The sequence below is a fragment of the Mustela lutreola genome, chromosome 14 (genome assembly GCF_030435805.1).
Source record: "Mustela lutreola isolate mMusLut2 chromosome 14, mMusLut2.pri, whole genome shotgun sequence".
In the NCBI taxonomy this organism is placed as follows: domain Eukaryota; kingdom Metazoa; phylum Chordata; class Mammalia; order Carnivora; family Mustelidae; genus Mustela; species Mustela lutreola.
Genome location: NC_081303.1, coordinates 51,917,903 through 51,938,985, shown reverse-complemented (window position 1 = coordinate 51,938,985; position 21,083 = coordinate 51,917,903). Strand labels below are relative to the sequence as shown.

General features: G+C 38.5%; 1 long non-coding RNA gene across 1 annotated transcript in view; it reads right to left on the bottom strand.

The window, feature by feature from the left end:
* Positions 1 to 16,054, bottom strand: part of LOC131814438 (uncharacterized) — a 225,072-nt gene extending 209,018 nt beyond the window's left edge. The window contains exons 1-2 of the long non-coding RNA XR_009347301.1: positions 15,893 to 16,054; positions 8,701 to 8,767 (exon numbers count right to left, since the gene is read on the bottom strand). This is a non-coding gene — a long non-coding RNA (uncharacterized LOC131814438). The remainder of the gene's footprint in view (positions 1 to 8,700; positions 8,768 to 15,892) is intronic.
* Positions 16,055 to 21,083: the final 5,029 nt, after the last annotated feature.

Below are 21,083 nucleotides of genomic sequence, written 5' to 3'. Positions count from 1 at the left end.
AAATTTAAATCCAAACCTCACCACATACTACCTGCATGGCTTTGTAAATTACTATGTCTCAATTTTTCCTCACACGTAGAGTCAGGATAAAAATAAAACCTAGCTTATGAGACCATTAGGGGTGTAACATAACTTATGTTATGGGTATAACACTAATTACTATAATGTAAGTCCTCAGATTGATGTCTGGCTCATGATAAATGTTACAAGTGTGATCCATTTTTTATTCTTGTTATTATTATTATCGCCCAAGAGTTATCTTCCCTTCTTCCTCCTTCTTCCTGCTGCTTCCTTACCAAAAGAACACAGTTGATGTACTTAGCAGGCGGCATCTTCTCAATGGAAGAAGGCCTTATACCCGGTTTTAAAGGATGCATCTCAATTGAGCTAAATCCAGCATATAAATTCCCTTCCTGCTTGGTAGGTTTTAGTCTAGAAGTAAATATGTGATCCAGTTCTGGTCAAAGAATCTTAATAAAAATCTCCTGGCATCTCCCCTGAAAAGACTAGCATTGCAAATAGGAAAAAAAAAAAGAAAAAAAAAAGGTACAGGAAAAAGGCTCTTTTTACATTGCTCTGTCCTTTCTGCCTTGAACAGACCTGTGCGAAGACACGATTTTGGAGCTAAGGTAGACTTCTTGCAACACCAGACTGGTGTTTCTCCATGGTGTTTCTATTCCTACTGTGACAGCTTTCATTTTGGATTATTTTTTCAAAAATGTTTGCATGGCAAACTGTTTTGAAACTTAGAAACAATATTTCCATTGGACAAGAGGGCATATTTGTTTTCTGACTTGGATAGCAAAGCCAATGCCCTCCTCCAGTACAAAGGTTGGGCATGTTTGGTGCCGGTCTACTTATAAGATTTGGGATTTCCTACCTTGGGGTTACTCGACTGTGACACAACCTGAGTGTGTGCAGAGCATCTGTCTGACCTACTCCAGAGAAGCTCTGAGGGTTTGCAGGACACACTGTGAGTGTGAAGTTCATGCCACCTGGTATGCTAAGACCAATAAATTCCTCTGTCTCTGATCCAGGAGTTCAGTGCCTTCTGCCAGCAGCTGGGAGCTGTGATGGGGTAACTACAGTTAACCCTTGAACAATGCAGGGGGTTGGGGCACTGACACCCACGCAGTCAAAAATCCACATACAACTTTGGACTCTCCCCTAAAACTGAACTACTAATAGCCTACTGTTGACCAAAAAGACTTAACTGATAACACAAACAGAATTAACCCATATTTTGTATGTGATATTGTATTCTCACAATCAAGCTAGAGAAAAGAATGTTATTTTAAAAACCATATAGAAGAGAAACTACAGTACTGTATTATATTTACTGAAAAAAAAAATCCGTATGTTAGTGGACCCACACAGTTAAAGCATTCAAAGGTCCACTGTACTTATTTTGCAAGCAGGGTGAAGTATCAGACCTCACAGTTCCTGACAAACACAAGTTTGACAATAAGAGCCAGCTTGCTGAGAACAGTAGAGCAAAAGATTGGAACTTCTGACAGAACCACAGTACCAATCTTGGAGTATCTACCTCCAGATTTAGTACATGATTAAAACACACCCACCCAAGGGGCGCCTAGGTTCCTTCGTTGGTTAAGAGTTGTACATTTGGTTTTGGCTCAGGTCATGATCTCAGGGTCATGATTTTGAGCCCCGTGTTGGGCTCTGTGCTCAGGCAAAGTCTGTTTGAGACTCACGCTCCCTCTCCCTCTGCACCTGCCCCCCCGCCCAAACCCCAAAGCACACACACCCAATAAAATATATTCGGCTGATGAACACATTGGATCTAAAGTTATGAAAAACTTTTGTGAGATTCATTCATTTACATGATGAAAGTGAAGTCACCATTTGCTGATTTGAGTAAAAAAAAGTTTAGAATATCTATTTGAAGAGATGTTCTTTTACTTACCCTTCTCACGCTTCCTGTAAAATCTATTATAGCTCAAGTTCAACTCTTAGGCAATCAGAAATTTTTAAAAATAAAAAAAAATGATACATCAAAAGAGATCATTCTGCTTGTGAATATTTTTAGTTCGTGAGAAGCAACTTCCTCATCTTGTCCCCATGACCTGTGATGCTGACCACTTTGGATTTCTTGGAGGTCCCCAACCCACCAGATGCTTGCCCACATTTACAAATATGAAAACTGTTTTCTCTTACTCTGATATTCTTACTTACCTTGCTATCCTGGAGAAATTCTCTCTATTCATTTAAGTGTCAGGTAAACTTATCTCCCTTTGTTTTGTCAAGTCATTCCCAGCCCAAATTATCTGCTCCTTCTGCTTTTCTCCATGTTATTTCACACACACTAGTGTTTCCATCCCATGTGTGTCACATTCTAACTTGTACATACAACTGCCTCCTCCATCACGTTTTGCCTTGTTTTAGAATTTTGCCTGTGTCATGTGTGGTTGTCTATTCCCACTCAACTCTTCATTAAACAAATAGTTATTGAGGAGCTGCTGTGTGCTAGCCACTCTTCCTGGCAATGGGAATATAGCTGCACAAAAGTCACATTGAGACATTTCCTTTGTAGAAACTACCTTCTAGTAAGAGTAGCAGACTAAAAACAATAAATCAGTGGAGAAATACAATAGCAAAACAAGTAGCTTGAGATTAGTGCTATGAAGAAAAAAATGCAAAATAATTCTGAAATAAAAAGTAATAAGAAAATCCAACTTGGATAGAGCAGCCAAGAAATGCTTTTCTGAGAAAGTGGCATTGCAGTTATGACTTGTACGGTGAGAATGAGGGGGTCGTGAGAAAGGCCAAGAAACACACTCCGAAGCAGATAAATAGTGGAAAGGCTTGGGAAGGGTTCTTGGGGACAAGGTGTCTAGATGGTAGTGAGAAGGTGAAGAATTCTAAAAGAAATATCAGAGAAATGGAGAGAGGAGGTGCATGAGTCATGGGAAGGGATTTAGAATTTGTTCTGAAAACAATGGGGAAAAAATCACTGAATGTTTCTGTTCAAAGGATGGATGTAATCTAATTTACATTGCTGAGAAATCTGGCTGGCTACTGTGAGCAAATTGTCTGAGCCCTGCCAGATGCTTGGAACAATGGTTCAGATCAAATATTACAGTGTCTTTGGCTAAGGCTGAAGTATGGCATGCAGGCAAGGGGATGGACTAGAAATCAGAAGTGCTCATGGACCGAGTGTGGTTAATGAGGGAAAAGGGGGTATTGGAAATAATCCATAGATTTTAAACTTGAACAAATAGCTGAATGATGGTGAGGAAATGGGAGAAGGCTGAATTTTTTAAGGAATATCAAGAGCCCATTTCCCACATACTGGTTTTGAGAGAACCATTTAATATCCAAAATAAGATGTCAGAAAAGTAGATGGATATTAGAATCAGGATGGATTTCTGAAGAGAAATCTGGACTGAAGAAACAAATGTAATATATCTGTATCAGCAAACATTGTATTTAATATTATGGGTGAGACTGAATGGGATTCCTCAGAAAGATATTCCCGTTTAAGAGGGAAAGATGTACCAGGACAGCAATTTCAGGCAAGGAAACAATTATTAGATGAGGAGTATTCGATCACTTATGATCAATTAAAACATCTCCAATTCAAACCAAATCAAGAAGGAATCTTATCAAGTGACATACACTTAAATCTAGACGTAAGGTGCACGTCTGATGTTGTATATTCACTGCTTCCAAGATGCTGACAATTCTTAAGGATAGTTGTTATAGTTCACCTACTTTACATATAGCAAAACTGATCACATAGAGAAAAAACAACCTGTGCATGGTTGCATAATTAATAGAATAGAGAAGCCAGGCATTGAAGTCTAAGCTCTTTCTATCACACCACTCTGTCATAAAAAGTGTGTTTAATCTTCCTCATTATGATATTATAAACCAATGAAGTTAGGTTGATAAGTCCAGTTATCCCCATTTTCTTATCAATGAAAAATAGGAGCCTCAAAAATATTTGACAGTTTGTTCACGTTCACACTGATAATTAGTAGTGTCATGGCTAGTGTTCAAGTCTCAACTCTTCCACAAATACTCTCTTCCCCAGAGCCCATGAGGTCATGTTTCCTATCTAGTCTTGGTCATTATAAAGCAAATTTTAGTTTCTTCATTTACCGGGTTTTTTTTTAAATATTTATTATTTATTTATTTATTTGAGAATGAAAGAGCAAGCGTGAGTGGGGGTGTGGGGCAGAGAGAGAGGGAGAGAATCTCAAGCAGACTTGAGCCCTCCACAGGCTCAAGAGCCCACCCTGAGAACATTTCCTGAGCCAAAATCAGGAGCCAGACACTTAACTGACTGAGCCACCCAGGCCCCCCTACATTTATTATCTTAAAACCCTTTAGTTATGTTAGTCCAGTTTCCTCATTTTCACTATCCTCTGCTTCCTTAATATTTTCCTCCATCAAAAAGGCATTGGTGATCGCAGTATCTGTGGCAGCACAGGCTTTCAGGGAGCCCAGACCACTGGCATCGCTACTTACCATTATGTGCTAAGCCAGACTTGAGCTTCAGGAACAATACTCATATTATTTTTATTATAAGATATGGCAACTTTACTTTTTTAAAGGGTAATGAATTTGAAGAAAATATAAGCATGTATTTGAGTTTCTTACCTCTATCCTTAGACTTGCTATCTCTTAACTTTACAGAATCTTTAAAATTTTAATTGGTAATTATGTATTTAGAGATATATCTCAAATGACCTTGAGTTTTCCATTACCCTAAATCATATAAAAATATTCATTATCAAATAATGTAAATGAGTGGTAGTGAAAAGTACTTCTTCATTAAATCTATCAGCTAATACTCATTCATGTTCTAACTCAACTTCATTCACCACACAGTGATATCTTGTTGGTCTCAGGCATATGGATCAGTACTTATTTCCAGGATTATTTCAATATTCTTTTCCTTTTCTTAAAGATAATTTGTAAAATAACTTCTTCAGATTCTATATGGTAATTTCCTTGTTAAAAAGTTTTATATTAAGCTTAATTGCTCTGGGTAAAGTTTATGATGTGCAAATTTGAAAGTAAAAAGACACAAATAATGGGTAGTGGCAGAAAATTGTATGTGCTTATACAAAACATAGATACATATATTGCATAAAGTCAGTCACACCTTGCAAAGAACATGTGGTAATACTTTTTCTTTTAATATTAGCTCTTTTGTTTTAAAATATAGTATTTTTGTCTACTTAAGGAAATCTACTTTCATTACCACGATTCTTTCACTAACATTTTGCCTTTTAATTGACATGAAATATAAAATTGAAAACAAAAACAAAAATATCCCAAGATGCATGTGCATACCTCTAAAGAATCTTGAAATTTTTTTTAATCCTCCCAACTTTTCTTAATTAGTTCATACTTAGAAATCCTGTCACAGCTTTCCTTGTCTACACACCTGGGATTTACATTCTCTCTCCTAATACACCATCCCAAATGAAAACATTGTTTTTGGTTCCAAATGCATACTCAACAGCTGTTGAGGAAATTAGAAATGTGTGTTCATTTACGAAGTCTTAACACACTCAGACTTCAGCTTAGTAGTGTAACAAATTGAAAAAAGTCCGAAACTACAAAGTTCTACAAAAGATCACACTGAGCCAAGAATGAATTTATTTAGAGGGGAATGGGACACTAATTGCTTAATCTTCCTGAGAAAAGAACAGTTTACCTTTGGCAAATACTGAAGAAAAGTATATATTTATTAAACTTTTTTATTGAACTTTTGTCCCTTCAGATCACACCATTCAAAGTTGACCTCTGTCTGACAATTCAAATGTCCTTCTAATGAAATTCACCTGCTCTCAAATATTAAAAATTCTCTTTCATGATAAATTTCCTTTCATGAAGTTACCAGCCACTGAATTGGCCAAAGCCAACAGTTCTAATAGGTCTGTTTACAATGTGAGATCCAAATAAAAGTGCCCTGGTTATGGGCCTTGAGGTTCCAGCCATGTGAGTGAGTTTCCCAATCCAATCTGGGAAGAGCAGACGCTGTAGTCATTTCAATCACTGCGGTCATGTAGACCCAGCCTCATTTTAAATTTCCTCAAGTGCTTTCATCACATGGGTTTAGCAAACTGACAACTCAGAATAGATACAATATTGATTTGTGTCTTCTCAGTGGTGCAGGTGGAACAGGGCTATGAATGGAGGTCCTTGAAATTAGTATATTGACACTCATCTATTCCTGGAAGTATTATTTTCCTCTCTATTAATCTCAGGTAAATATCTAACTGTGCTTTGTATGAGGTCATTCACAAAGATATTCTCTGTTTTTGTTTTCTTCTGTTTTCTTTTTAACATTTTTAGTGGGCCATTAGATTCAGGAGAACCTAAATTTCTTGTTCTCATATTAAAATAAAAATAAGGGACTCCTGGGTGGCTCTGTTGGTTAACATCTACTTTTGGCTCAGATCACAGTGCCAAGATCCTGGGATGGAGCCCCACATTGGGCTCCTTGCTAACCTCTGCTGTTCCCCATGCTTGTGCTCTCTGTCTCTCTCAAATAAATAAAATCTTAAAATAAAAAAGAATAGTGAAGACTTATCATGAGCCCCTATAAGGCTTTCAACTGCCTTCCAACTGCCGGCCTCATCTTTTGCTTCTTCAACTTGCAGGACTCAAACCTAATAGAAGTTTCAGCCTCCATGTGACCCTTCATATGCTATGGCTTCAAAGCCTGGCTATGATTGGGGCACCTGGGTGGCTCAGTTGGATAAGCATCAGACTCTTCTTTTTATTAAGATTTTTTTTTTTTTTTTTTTTTTTGGACAGAGCGACACAGCGAGGAGGGAACAGAGCAGGGGGAGTGGGAGAAGGAGAAACAGGGTTCCCACTGAACAGGGATCCTGATGTGGGGCTGGATCCCAGGACCCAGGGATTATGACCTGAGCCAAAGGCAGACACTGAACGACTGAGCCACGCAGGCGCCCCAAGCATCGGACTCTTGATTTCAGCTCAGGTCTTGATCTCAGGGTCCTGAGATTAAGCCCCTCATGGGGTTCTGAGATGGGCATGCAGCCTGCTTGGGATTCTCTCTCACCCTCAGCCCCTCCCCCTACACCCCCACCAGTTCTCTCTCTCTCTCTCAAAATAAATAAGTAAATAAATAAATAAATAAATAAAACTGGTTATGATTTAAAAACAAATGGTGCCTTCAACATACTCATTATATTGCTGTCAAACATAAAGCAATGCATGATGGATCCCTCCAGAAAATGTGCCTCTAACAGTTTACTTTTTCTAAAAAAATTTAAATCTTATGGCCCCATCCCCCACTTCCCTCTCCCTCTCTCTTTCTCTCTCTCACTCTCTCTTTCAAATAAATAAGTCTTTGGGAGCACATGAGTGGCTCAGTGGGTTAATCATGGTTTTGGCTCAAGTCGTGATCTCAGAGTCCTGAGATTGAACCCTACATCAGGCTCTACACTTGCATGGAGTCTGTTGAAGAGTCTCTCTCCTTCCTCTCCCTCTTTCTCTGCCCCATCCCCCACTCCCACCAGCTAGCTTACACTCTTTCTCAAATAAATAAAATCTTCTAAAAATTAATTAATAAGAATTGTTTTGCCATATAAATATCCTTTCTGAAATATTTGTGCCCCTGATATTAAAGAACTTCCGTGGAAAATTAAAATAATTCTACATGTTCCATGTGAGTACCCACTTGCAAGCTAGAGGCTGTTTAGCTTGTATAAAAGAGAAAGCAAATCTTAAAATCAATATTCCTTCCTTAAACTTCAAATGTTAGAAAATTCTAATTACATGAAAAACTGAATGTTTGACATCATTATATTTAAAAAACTTTAATCTCAGAACTCTGAAATCCATTTTTAAAAACAAAAATGAAGTTGTTGCCTGCTCACTAATTTCTTATTAAAGTAATAGAGTTTAGAAAACCAAATCTGGTATATTTTTTTTCATTATTTTTGTTTCACAAGGACAAAATGTAAAAATCTATATGAATTTTAAGTGCAAATCACTGGTCACTCTTATAAAAAAATTTTGTTGAGTAATATTTATAATTGAGTTTGAAGGAAAATATTCCACCTAAGCATAGTTCTAAAAATATTTTATTGTAAATAAATGGATACTTAAACTACATATAGAAGTAGTTTTTGTCAAGTTTTGGTATCTGATGCCAAGTGAACAAAGATGGCAAACCCTACTCCCTCCCCTAGTTTTTATATATTTTCTTTGTATGGTTCCTAGTCTTAAAGATTACATGTACATATACATTCACACACACACAAAGACACACACACACACACACACACACACACTCACATATTTTAGGTTCCTAAGAATCTGTAAAGAGAACAACAGTAAGTTAATGTAAGTTACTAGTATATAGGCCTCTGCCAACTATAAGAATAAAACATTCCTTATTTAGAAAAAATATATATTTCTAGGTCAATATGCAAATGTCATTTGAAAGCATTTTGTTTTTTAGAATAAGTTGTTTCTCTTCAGTGGTTTTACAAATATCAGCTGTGTTTGTATAATATGTTTGCAAGCAAACCAAATTTATGGGCCAAAGTAGACTTGTAAAATTATATCTATATATGAATCTTAAATTTGATTCAATAAGCACACAGGTGGTTCCTGCAGGTGGTAATGTCTCAATAATGGAAGCTCTTCGAATGTCTCCAATTGTCTCAATATGTTACCCTCTTGCCTTACCATCCCTGAATGTACATCTTGAACAGGTGTATATGACATGTGTGAGAAAGGCTGGAGATTGTCAGACCTAGAGAGGATCCAAAAACAGAAAAGAAAACTCTATTAGTAATGCAGTTAGATCAGACTTCCCACTTTCATCATAAGAATAGAATAAAATCAAATATTTAACAATCATTCTATTTGTAACCCTGAATTAGCCAAATTGACCAATTCTTTCATTTATTAAAAAAATGTCACATTTTATAGAAACAAGTTACACTCTCAACACCAGACTGTGTGTAATTAACCTATGAATTGTTCACGTATCTTTAGTGAAGTGTTAGGTTTTGATAAATTTCAGTTTAGAAAAATGAGCTTAGTCCTCTGATTTTAGAAAATGTCATCAAACCTTGGCCAAGTCTTATTATTCTTTGAAAGTGAAACATCCTGAATCCTGTCACTTATTCGGGTAGCATCAGCTATCTTGTTCAAAGATCCAGCAAAGACAGCTGAGTTGTATAGATTGCCGAGTCTGAATGAGGATGTGAGCAAAATACGGTGCTTCCAGTGAGATTTCAGCCCTTCCAATTATCTAAATGTTTCTGTTTTAGGTACCAGAAAGAGGTCAGAACAAGCTTATTCACTGAAACCTCTCGAGTGCAGAGGTGTTAGTTTCCTTGCCCTTATGACTCTAGCAAATGTAATAGTTGCATGATTCTCACTTAGTATGAAAAGAATGATGCAGGTATCATCTTGGTACTAGCTGTTCTATTGACAAGTGCACAAGCCTTTAACTTAGCTCTAATTGTCATTAGAAATAAAATTATTCATACTCTAATCCAATAAATGACTAATCACTAGATTTTTCATATGTATTCCCAATAATGGTCTTTTTCCCAAAGTCACAAATGTCTTATTTTACATGCTAGATGCAACTGAAATGTAAAAATGACTAGCTGATTCATGAAGAACAGTAGAAATTACTTGGGCAAGATGTTTTTCTTACTGCTATTTGAAGTGGTTTAAAAAGCAACTAAGCTTCTTGGGAAACCCTGCCTTTCAGCAGGTTTCTTAGTCCATCTGTGACCCATGAACTATTGAAGACACAATCTTTAAAAAAAGGATACGGAAGATGAATCTCTACATTAATTTATTCATTCTTATGTAGAAATGTATCACTATGTATCAGTCAGACTAAATGGGATTCTCCAGGCACGATAAAGCACTGTCACAAGATATATTTTATGAAAAGTAAATGTCATTCCCTATGACATAAACCTTCACTCCATTTCTTGAAATTAGTTATATATGTGATTATGTACATAAATAGCATTTTTGTCTATTTAGACCCCACACAACATAAAGAGCATATGTTAATGATTGGGATTTTAAGAGACCTGAAATCACTGTCTATAATCTGTAATCAATATAAAATTTTTTATCTCCAAACTTTCTAATATTCTCTACTGATCCTCACATAAAACTTTCTTCATATCCTTTATGATTCTCAGAGGCTTTTCTGCACCATTTCATGTTTCCATACATTATGCCTATCACAACTCCATACAGTGCTTTCATGATTTTTAAAACATGATTAACTTTTTTTTAAAGATTTTATTTATTTATTTGATAGACAGAGATCACAAGTAGGCAGAGAGGCAGGCAGAGAGAGAGAGGAGGAAGCAGGCTCCCTGCGGAGCAGAGAGCCTGATGCGGGACTCGATCCCAGGACCCTGAGATCATGACCTGAGCCAAAGGCAGCGGCTTAACCCACTGAGCCACCCAGGCGCCCAACATGATTAACTTTTTAACTTTGTTTTTTAAATTCTTATGAGAAATGACTAGAATTGTAATGTTTCCCTGATGTCATTCCTATAAAAATAATGGGTCACAATCACTGGAAAACAATCCATAATGATGCAATTAGACAAAGAAATGTCTGAGCAGAATCTACATTAGAATGAACATAAGACAAAAGAGTCAAGCCTGGCCGCACCCAAAGGACAAGCTATGTGAGGAACACACCTGAATAACTAACATAGACAAAATCGTGTAAGCACTGGAGGCAAAGCTATATTTTTACCTTTGATGGGTTGCCGGATTAATAAAAGTAATTTCACAAAGTTTACTATGGGGTTTCTATGAAGAACAGATTGGAGGTATGACATAAAACTTCTTTGATTTCTACATGACCTCTTGATGGTTTGTTTCTGTTTTCCCCTTAGCTTTCAAACCCTGACTCCAGCACACAAAGACATACCCTGTCCATCTTCCCTGCTGTGTTTTTTCTTCATAATACCTATCACATCCAACACATGTACATACCCATTCATTTGTTTAACATATGCCCTCTATTAGATCATAGTTTCCATAAAGTAAGACATTTTTATCTTTATTTTTTCCCATTGCGGTAATTCCAGAAACCAGAATGTTCTCTAGCAAACAGTAAAATATAATTAATAGTAGTCAAATAACAATAAGCATGAATTAATGACTGATTTAAGATAGAAATATTCAAATGTTTTATTATTTTTAAAAAACTGCAGTAACTATATACCAGATATGATCTAAGGAAATATATAATTATATCTAAGAATATCAAAGTGATGAAGTTTTGGAATACTGGTGAGGTTTGGTGGGGTGAGGTCTAGAGCCAACAACCAAGAAAGAATTCTTGAGACATTTGTGATGCAAAATGGTGGTTTTATTAAGGCATGGGGACAGGACCCATGGGTAGAAAGAGCAGCTGCTGTGAGGTGTGGTTGGTTAGATATTTGGAAGTTGGGGAGGTGAGGACAAAGGGGGTGTCCAAAGGACTGTCCTATGTCCTATGACTCTCGGGATACTGGAGGCCTAGTGATCGTCAAGCCAAGGCTCTTTTTCCCTCTAATGAGGCACTAACATGAAGACAGTTGGGAGTTTCCCGGAGGAATGTTATATTCCTCCTTTCACACATCCTTGTCCATGGGCTACAGGTTCAAAAGAATTTCAATCTTATTTACATTTCCTTCTGCCTCAGCCTCCCTCAATTTCTTGAAGGGGAGGGTGATGTTAGGGCTCCAGGAAACATGGGTCTCTGGTAAGAAAGCTTTTTCCTTGTAAATCACGAAGACATTTGCAAACTGAGGGACACTCCAGTCCTGTGGGACAGTGATCTTTATCACAGTGATCTCTAGAAACCATTTGTTTTTCCCTTAACCAGTCTGGAATGCCTGAGGAATGTCACACACATCACATGAGGGTGTGGTGTGGCGCCAACTTCTGCTTTGCCCTCAGCTGGCCTTCTGCTCCCTCATCAAAAGTTTCTAGAAAAAGGGATTTTTAACCTTTTGGAGGATATATGGATTTATGTGTAGGGGCTGTAAAATATCTTTATTGTTAGGGTTAATGTAGAGTATGAAGTCATCCATAGTACCTGGCTTGCTAAAATGTAACACGGAGGCTGCTGCAGGAGATGGACAGCTTCAGAGAAGGGCATAGGCCTTTCGAATGTCAGGCCTGGCAACCCCTCTACCTGAGGATGCCTGCAGGAAGTTGCCTCCCCTGCAGCTTTCTTAGCCCAGACAGCTGCCATGTGATCTAAGAGATGTAGGCATTGTCCCCTAAAGCTATGTTTAGCAGCATAGAACAAGTGAACCCCACCTTGTGTCTTTCCCGTAATCAGACTCTTCTGTTTTCTGTAAGACCCCTTGCTACACATCACTTGCTTGAGAAACAGAGTAATAAAGATTTGTGATTATCCAGAAGCAGGAGTAAAGGTGGGAGCAAAGAAGAGGAAAGGGTCTTTGTCTCTGACTGTTGACCCCCTGCCTCCTGTCTTTCACAGCAAAGTCGGGAATAATCTTCCATCCGTGGGTGCAGGGATTGCTGGGCATTCCGTGCATTTATACAGAGTTAAAGCTGAATTCTGAGCAAGAAGTTATTCAATTTTATGAACAACCGTAAATGACAAAATAAAATTTAGTGTTTATATTCTATTTTTTTCCTTCTTTTGAGTACCAATATCTGCTGACTCTACTGGAATTTACACAAGTATTAATGCATAAGAAAATAATCCCATATTACTCCACAGGTTAAAATAAACCACACCTACCATTTTGGCACATGCATTCAGGCCTTTAAAAATAATTTTGGGGGCTCCTGGGTGGCTCAGTCATTAAACATCTGCCTTCAGCTCAGGTCATGATACCACGGTCCTGGGATCAAGCCCCACGTCAGGCTCCCTGCTCAGGGGAAACCTGCTTCTCCCTCTGCCTCTCCCTTTGCTTCTGTTCCCTCTTTCACTGTGTGTCTCTCTCTCTGTCAAATAAATAAATAAAATCTTGTAAAAAATACCAACAATTGTGAAAATATAGTTGTAATCCAACAGCATTAAAAATGTTAGTATATTTATTTTCCTTTCTATGTATTATATATAGCATTATCATTAGCCTTTCAAAGATCATTAAAAACTCAGTATTTCCATCTAATTATATTCTTTATATTGTTCAAAAAATATTGTGGTTTCTTATGAATGTTGGCAAGTTCAAAGGTTTTAAAATTTTCTCAAGTTACTCATTTAGTCAAAGTTGTGGAAAGTATTTTTGGAACTCCTACTATGTGTCAGACACTCAGCTGTGGTGATCACTGAATAAAACCAGCATGGGTCTTGCACACAGAGAGCATGTTTTCTTATGAAAACGGAGCAAACATTAAACAGTAAACAATGAAAGAACATATTATAATTATGTATATGAAGGCAGAGATAGGTCCATGAGTTGTAACTAGGGAACCATATTATATGTCCTTGTAAATATAGATTTCATAATAAAAGTAAAGAGGCCTTCAATATACATATACACTTCTTTTATAAACTTATTATATATATATATATGTATATATGTATATATAGTGCTATTTATATATTTAAAAAAGGAAAAAAGAGAAATTCACTAAAGTATGGACGTGTGGTTATATGAACATCAGCATTTTAAGACCATTAATAGTATGTATTAAAATATTATTAGATCTGGTAATGCTAGGAAAAATGATAATTTGTGATGAACATCATGAGCATTTTATTTTTTTAAAGATTTTATTTGTTTATTAATAAAAGTAGGTACAAGTACATAGAGAGGCAGCCAGAGGGAGAGAGAGAGGAGGAAGCAGGCTCCCTGTTAAGCAGAGAGCCTGATGCAAGGCTCAATCCCAGGACCCTGGGATCGTGACCTGAGCCGAAGGCAGAGATTTTAACCCACTGAGCCACCCCGGTGCCCCAATCATGAGCATTTTAAAGTGAAATTGTACTTCAACAGGAATTTTCTTAATGTGTAATCCAGTTATTGTCTTGCACTCATATCTATTCTCTTGTCAAAGGTAACACTTTTTAGAATATTCACATACAATTTCTGTATAATAATATGATTCTAAGACTTATTTTTCAAAATGAGCACATTTTTTTATCATTTCCTCAAGTACCTTCTGATGTTCAAACAGGGAAGGCTCTCGGTTCTGTTCGGAGATCCATGAGGCAGAACCTTCAGGGGCAGTTGGCTTTTTTAAGGGGTCAGACATAGAAGGGTCAGGTCTAAAGAGTTTGACAGATTCCTGTCCAAATCCTTCCCTTTTTAAAGGGATTGAATCTGTGTTGGGTCGCTGCAGACCTCCTCTGCTTCTGCTCCTTATCAGTTCTGGGGTGTCAGCTGACATGGGTCCCCATTGTATATCCGCATTGGAGATCTCCTAGCTGTAGTACATTAACTGCTTGCATCATTGCTTGACACAGGTTCCTGCTTGACATGAGAGACTCCATTTTGCTCTCTACACCACCCCAAGAATTTTTTTTAAGGCGAAAATAATATAACCCACTAAAATTATATACCCACTAATATATATATATATATATGGATAATATATACCCACAAATACAAATATATATTATATATATTACATATATGTAAAATATATACCCACTAAATATATTATTAAACATAATATAACCCACTAAATGTTTCTCTCAGATCAGAGTTAATGTGCTAGTTCAAGATGCCCTTTAAAATTCCCCAACTGTATTAAGGTCTGTGATTTTAACAAGGAATAGTATTTCAAGGCATTTCTGCATTTCTGCAACTACATTAGGGTTATGCACCCCTTCCTCCACTCTGTACCCTCTCATTTCTTCCTCTCACCCTTGCCCAGTTTATGATTTTTGTAACATTGTTAAACATTGATACGAATGCAGGTTAAATATTTAAATAGATTCAAGTTCTTCTCCAACGCGAATACTAAGAATGTATGCATCATAGTAGAACCATCTGAAAATACATGTATCCCATTACTTGAAACAGCAAAAAATTATCCCAGGATGGGTCACATACAGGTTATATGATTGCCAATAAAATATGGACATTCAGTCTTTACCTGCTTAACTGCATGATGACAAACAAATCTAAACATCATGCAAAAGTCCCAAAATTCTGAATCTGTCTTCCAAGAGGTTGAGACGGTTTTATACCCTGATGCTTTCTTCTTTGCTTACATGCATCTGACTGGCTAGGATATTTGTAAGCAATACTAGGGTTCTCTTGCAACCCCAGTCTCCTCTTCCCCTTTTCAAGCCTCTGGCTGGCATCTAACACAGCTCGAAAGGGGCATCTTTGGAGGTAAAGCCTCCCCAGCGATTCCCAAACGGATTCCCATTAGAAGGAAGTCCCTGCTCTACAAGGCTGATCACGTTCTCGACCTGGTGCAGAGTAAAACACTCTCTGGTTCAACTCTTAGGGGCTGGGAGCACAGCCATCAGAGACCTAAACTTTACACTGCTTGGCTGCGGAACCGGCAGGAACCCGCGGCCAAGAAGCGCCACCCCCTCTCGGGCGGACACCGAGGGGAGCGCTCGGGTCTCCCCTCCTCCTGCTTCTCCCCCCACCTCCAGAAAATGGGAAACAGAAGAATAAAAACCCAACTTGAAAGTGCTTCTCATATAAGCCAAAGGGTTCCCAACCTCACTCTTTGTTTGAACTTCAACCTTGTATTCCAAGCTCCAGCTCCAAGTTGAAATCCAGCTGTGTTTCCCCCACCCCCACCTCCCCAGGTAGAGCTGCGGAGAAATCGCCAGGCTCGGTCGCCGGTTGCTAGCCCTCCGCTGAAAGCGTCCTTGGCGGCGCAGCCTCGCAGACCAACTGTCCCCCTCGCAAGCTGGAGTTTCAAGCTCCATACAGCAGAGCGCACTTACCTAACAGCGTAGGGCTGGGCTTGACTGGAGTAGACTAGGTTAAGAAGGAAAGATCTGACTGCACTGAAAGTTGCGTTTTCTGTGTGTGTGTGTGAGTGTGAGTGTGTGTGTGTGTGTGTGTGTGTGTGTGCGCGCTATTCCACCCCTGCGCAATAGCACCAGTCCTCAGAGGAATCTTGAATTGGTCAATTATGCCAAGCCCTCATTTCTGAAACTAGAGTCGCGGCAACTGATGGCACTTGTCAGGCAGGACGACCAGACTAGGAAGGAGAGACACCTGTCTGTAGAAACTAGGGACGGGTGAGGGGCGCCTAGTGGTGCGGACCACAGTCTCAGCCCTGCTCTGATGGGCTGGTGGTGGGAGCCGAGGGGGGAAGCCCTTGAATCCTGAGACTGGGGGCTGGGGTGACGCTGCAGCTGGAGTACTTTTGTGTCTGGAAACTAAATGGGCTTTTGAATTTAAAAAAATAATAATAATTAATTAGGTCGTCGCGTCAGCCATCAATGAGGACAGGGATAGTTCTTTCTGAGAAATTTTAAAAAGAGGGAGAAAAGGAAAAAAGAAAAGAAGGATGAAGGAATAAAAGACATAAGGAAGGAAAGTTTAAACAATACGTTCTCACCTCCATCCATCCCAATAAAAAGAAAATGTAGAAACCAGGAATTTGTTCTGATGGGGGCTGGCAGGGGACGGGGGTGTCACAGAGGAAACCCTAAAACCTTAGTATGCATTTGAGATTACAATACGCGTAGCCTTGACATTTAATTAATGCCATGCCCTTGTCAGTATGTGAAGTAAAAGCTGAGACTTAAGTGTTCTTCAACATACATATACTTAAAGGGGAAGTGATAATCATAACTGTCAGGTAAACCCATTAAAAAATGTTCATAAAAGCAAAATATTAATATTGACATATTAACATACCTATTAAAAGTTGAGTCTGGGAGTTAAACAAGTGTGAAGAGTGAGGCAATTACATTTTTCATACAAAATCTGTCCCTGATTTCCAGTTTATTGGAACCAAGATAATCAGTACTTCCTTCCGATAGCCCTCGTCCTCTGAAATGAGCACTCTGTGTCCAATTAGCTGTTCACCAGCTAAATTCACAAAATCAGAAGTGTACTAAATATGATGCCTGAATTGAAATACAATGTCCAAAACAATGTGTTCCTGTGTGATTTGGGTTATTGTAAGAAAAAAGTGGTGCGTTTAAACTCCCACTCTTCTTACCATCAAGTGGCTTCTAGTGCTTAATGTCCTGCTAAACCCATAAAAATACATTGACAAAAATCTTCCTTCAGTCATGCAATTACTTCCAATGAACAAATGCTGGCCTGAACAACCTTGTGAAGATAAGAGACTAGTGAACCTTCTCAGATGCTGAAACTGTCACAAGGTTTCTTTAAGCTTACTGTTAGATAAACATATAAAATTTGACCTTTCAAATGGCACAGGAATGTGTGCCAAGAAGCACTGATGGGATGGGGAGGGATGGTTAATGTTTCCTATAACTTGTTATATAAAGGAGGACAGAAATAAATAATGTAAAAGGTGATGGGATAATCCATTACGTGAGCTCTATCTTAGTAGCACAATTGCAACTAATATACTAATTAATGAACAGTCATGTAGATCTTTGAGTTCTGAAGGTAACAAAAATATCTTAAAAATGAGATATTGCTGAAGTAAAGCTTATTAAAAATAACACTAGCAAGAAATTTCTAATAAAATATAAGGAAAATAACTTACCAGAGGACATTTCAGGAAGCAAAATAACTGTGAGAAAAATATATCCAGGATGCAAACAGATATTCCATGATCTTCCAAATCAAAATAGTGATGAGCTGCAGGGTGGTGGAACTTTGAAAAAATCAGCAGTTCCTGGTGGCATATAACCACCTAAAAACCAGTTACACAGAAAGCCATGAACCCCCAAGGAAAAGAAAAAAATGTGCGAGAGGTGCCCTTTATTTTGGGGGGGGGGGGTTATTTGTAATGATCCTTAGGCAAAGTGAAATTTACTGACTGTACAATCCCACACCGTGGGGGGAAATAGAAGCTGTGTAACCCCAGAGAAATTAAGTTGAAATACAGATAAATCTGCAAAGAGAAGTAAAAGGATGTGTTGAAGACTCTAGTCATCCTGAAAGATACAGCAGCAAGAATGATTGAGGCTGCTGGGAAGGCCAGTGAGAATTCAAGAGGGCACTGCTTTTGAAATCCTGCTCTGATCTTCTCACTCTCAGATCGTTAAGAGTTACCTGCGCTGGGAACATGATTATTAGGATTAATAGTATTCCATCAGTGTGTTTCACTAGGATTTCCCTTGAACTCCCTCGCTCGCAGCGACTGAGGGAGGCGTAGTAAGGAAGCCCAGCACAGCCAACCCCCCCAAATAAACCACTAGGGTCACTTTAGGATGACCAAATCATCAGCGATTTGCATGGGGGGTGGGGGAGGCGGTGGGGGTCAAAGGGCTGAAGATGCGGATGAGGCCAAAGTCGCCGGGCGCTTTCGGGGGCGCTGCGCCGAGGCTCAGGCAAGGGGGCGCGGAACCGCAGTTATGAGCTGCAGCGGCGGCAGCAGGAGCCTCCCAGGTTGGGTTTTCTCGGAGAATGCTGCAGCCCGCGACTCGAGGCCATTCCCTTCCATCCGAAACCTCAGCTCCAAATGCCTTGTTTTAGAAGCTAGAGCTTGGGAGGCCCCGAGGACGGTTCCCGGGGGGGGGGGGGGGGGGGGGGGTGACAGGCGGTGAGGCTCTCGCGTCCTCTCTGAGTCCTGCCCAGGGATCGAGTCTGACCCTGATCTCTGATGATCTCACAACCCTGAGCTCATAACCCGGGCCAAAATCAAGAGTCGGTCACTTAACAAACTGAACCACCCAGGTGCCCTAATTCACAGAATTTTTTGAAGAACCTATGTAGGCCTGTCTTTTAAAATAGATTTTCTCCATATCACTTGGACAATTTGGTTACAAACATTCCACATAAGAAGCAACAGTCTCAAAGAGCTTCATTAATTTGCCCAAAGTCACAAAGTAAGTAGAAGATTCAGAATTAGAAATTGGGTTTTTTTCACATAGAGAGTGAATAGGAACCAGGGTGGGGACAACCAGACAATAGTACTAGTATCCAAAATAAACTAACAATTTGAGAACATATAATGTTGCATAGTTTTATTCATTTGGTATGTACCACTTCGCATAGAGTCTTACATATTAGCATCAAATTCATGCTGATTTGGGTGTAACAAATATTGAAATAGCTGTAAGTAAATAACGATCATTGCATTTGAAGATTGTATAAAAATGAGATGGTATAAAGAATACATACTAAGCACAATAACAGTAAGTTCAAAATTTCTACCAGTGAAAATTAGCAAAATATTAAAAGAAATGTGAGATCAAAACAAGACCACAAGGGGCGCCTGGGTGGCTCAGTGGGTTAAGCCTCTGCCTTCGGCTCAGGGCATGATCCTAGGGTCCTGGGATTGAGCCCCGCATCAGGCTCTCTGCTCAGCAGGGAGCCTGCTTCCTCCTCTCTCTCTCTCTCTCTGCCTGCCTCTCTGCCTACTTGTGATCTCTCAAATAAATAAATAAAATATTTTTTTAAAAAACCTTAAAAACAAAAACAAAAACAAGCCCACAAGAGACTAACAGGGAGTGGATTTTTATTTTCATGGAAAGATGGATACGAAACAATTTTATCATTTTCTCCTTGTGTTTTGTACAGGACTCCAATCAGGAAAAGAACTCAAACGTTTACTTAATTAGGATGTATCATTAATTTTAGTGTCTCGTGAAATTCTAAGGCCTTTCACCCCTTGTAGAAATAAAAGAAACTAAGCTACTTGATTGTCAATTCTTTTGGTGTCTCTAAATCTCTGTAATGCATGTACTTCCTATTCTGAAGAAATCCATACCCTGTAGGAAGAAAAAAAAAAAAAAATCCTTCACATTGATCATGGAGTTTTGTCTCTGAGATGAAAATATGAATTTACAAACAAAAGCAATTTTAAACGACTATATGAGATGAATTCATTTCATATTTATGAAAAGAAGCCCAAGCCTAAAAGTCAACTCAATAAATATTGATCATTTATTCAATATTTATTGATAGTATTACATAGAAGAAGCAAGGTTCTAAATGTTACAAGGACATAAACATCAACAATATTACAATAAAAGTAGGGGACTTTAACACCCTCCCCTCACTGAAATGGACAGAGCATCCCAGCAAAAGATCAACAAGGAAATAAAGGCTTTAAATGACACACTGGACCAGATGAACATCACAGATATATTCAGAACATTCCATCCAGAAGCAACAGAATACACATTCTTCTCTAGTTCACATGGAAAATTCTCCAGAACCAATCACATCCTGGGTCCAAATGAGGTCTCAACCTGTACCAAAAGACTGGGATCATTCCCTGCATGTTTTCAGATGACAATGCTTTGAAACCATTTCTCAATCACAAGAGGAATTTTGGAAAGAACCCAAATACATCAAGGCTAAAGAACACCCTACTAAAGAATGAATGGGTCAACCAGGAAATTAAAGAAGAATTGAAAAAAAGTCATGGAAACAAATGAAAATAAAAACACAACTGTTCAAAGTCTGTGGGACACAGCAAAGGCAGTCCTGAGAGGAAAATATATAGCAATACAAGCCTTTCTCAAGAAAAAAGAAAGGTCTCAAATGCACAACCTAACCCTACACCCAAAGGAGATGGAGAAAGAACAAAGAAAACCTAAACCCAGCAGGAGAAGAAAAATAATATAGATCAGAGAAGAAATAAATGAAATAGAAACCCAAAGAACAGTAGAACACATCAACAAAACCAGGAGCTGGTTCTTTGACAGAATTAATAAGATTGATAATCCCCTGGCCAGATTTACCAAAAAGAAAAGAGAAAGGACCCAAATAGATAAAATGAATGAAAGAGGAGAGATCACAGCCAACACCAAGGAAATACAATTATAAGAACATATTATGAGCAACTATAAGCCAGCAAATTTGACAATCTGGAAGAAATAGATGCATTTCTAGAGATGTATAAACTACCATAACTGGATCAGGAAGAAATAGAAAACCTGAACAGACCCATAACCAGTAAGGAGATTGAAGCAGTCATCGAAAATGTCCCAACAAGAGCCCAGAGCCAGATGTCTTCCCAAAGGAATTCTA